Source organism: Adiantum capillus-veneris, chromosome 16 (assembly GCF_014529385.1).
Source record: "Adiantum capillus-veneris isolate H3 chromosome 16, ASM1452938v2, whole genome shotgun sequence".
Taxonomy (NCBI): Eukaryota; Viridiplantae; Streptophyta; class Polypodiopsida; order Polypodiales; family Pteridaceae; genus Adiantum; species Adiantum capillus-veneris.
The window spans coordinates 19,183,581-19,185,390 of record NC_140946.1 but is presented as its reverse complement, the minus strand read 5'-3'; positions in this window follow the sequence as shown (position 1 = coordinate 19,185,390).

Below are 1,810 nucleotides of genomic sequence, written 5' to 3'. Positions count from 1 at the left end.
CAGTCCTTGCATGCACAAGGCACCCGTACACACTTTGGAACTATAGCTTTTGTTGTTATACAGGGCTATTCAAAAGCTGGTCTTTCCCAAGGTGATCTTATTGTTGCAGATGGGCCAGCAGCTGAGGACCGTGCCTCTGTAAGGCTTACTTATGTTCACCCTCTTATAGATTTGCACCTTTCTAATATTTTTTCTCTCTTGCTATCACAGCTTAGCTTCATCAATGCACGTAAAGATGATTACCACGCTATTTTTCGTGCTCTGGAGACCCATGTGCATCCTATGTTTGTTGCACGAAAAATAGGTTCCTTCACAGGTCGAAGCAATACACTCTCAGTCTTGGATATTACTATCCTAGCGCATGTCAAAAGTCCTCGTCTCAAGCACCATTTGGAGGAAGCATATAAGGCCCATATTCTTGATGTTGGTCACAACCAAGAAGTAAGTATTGATCTTGCTTTTCCTTTTTTGTCGTAATAACTCAAGAAAGCTCTAACTCGTCAGGTGCCTCTACATAGGTAACTGGCACACTGCACTTTGTGAATGTGAACTCAATTTTGGTGGAACGTTTCTGCGGTCAATGCAAATCTACTAAGATTCATCACCAACAAGAAGTGGACTTTTGCTCTGTTTGCTCAAAATCTACAACTATTGTTTTGGTGCCCAAGCTTGAAGGAAAGATTTTGGCCAACAAAGCTTCCTCAATTGATGTTTCCTTAGCGGGTGACATAGTCGACAAAGTATTGCACCTTGACAAAAACTTTGTTGACTTATATGCTTCTGATGTGCTAGATGCACGTGAGCTATTAGCCTCCCTTGTTCGCACTGGGAAATTCACTATCAACAAATTAGGCCTCATCACATCTTTTGTCGAAGAGACAAAGTAGTGCTCCTCTACAACATTGAAGCTCCATCACCTCCATGCCGAAGAACACCCTTTGTATTATATTGTTTTCATCCATGCTCATCTTGTAAATTCCCATCTCAATATTTCAAGAGAAAAGTTCAAAAAATTACGCTGTTTTTTAAAATTTTTACACTATTTTTGTCTATTTTGGAGCGGCATTTCTCCTTTTCCCATGCCCTCAATCAGCACTTTTTATATTGGAAACGGCACGATATTAACACAAACTAAGTCAGATGGTTGCACATCTCCTTATGTACTATTTTTCAATGCTTCCACGGTTGTAGAAAAGACAAAGCCTTTTGAAGTCAGCCTTAGTTTCTACCCAGAGAGAAAAGTGCATCAATTTTTGGATGACACATAGTCCTTGCATACACAAGACACCCATATACACTTTGGAACTATAGCTTTTGTTGTTATACAGGGCCATGCTAACACTTCAAAAGCTAGTCTTTCCCAAGATGATCTTGTTGTTGTAGATCGTCTAACAGCTGAGGACCGTACCACTGTAAGGCTTACTTATCTTCGCCCTTCTACAGATTTGCAGCTTCCTAATATTTTCTCTCTCTTGCCATCACAGCTTAGCTTCGTGAATGCACGTAAAAACGATTACGACGCTATTTTTCGTGCTCTAGAAACCGATGTGCATCCTACGTTTGTTGCACAAAACATAGGTTCCTTCACAGATCGAAGCAATACACTCTTAATCTTGGATATTACTATACTAGCACACATCACAAGTCCTCGCCTCAAGCACCGTGGAGGAAGCATATAAGACCCATATTCTTGATGTTGGTCACAATCAAGAAGTAAGTATTGATCTTGCTTTTCCTGTTTCATCGCAATAACTCAAGAAACCTCTAACTCGTCAGGTGCCTATACATAGGTAACTGCCACACTGTACTT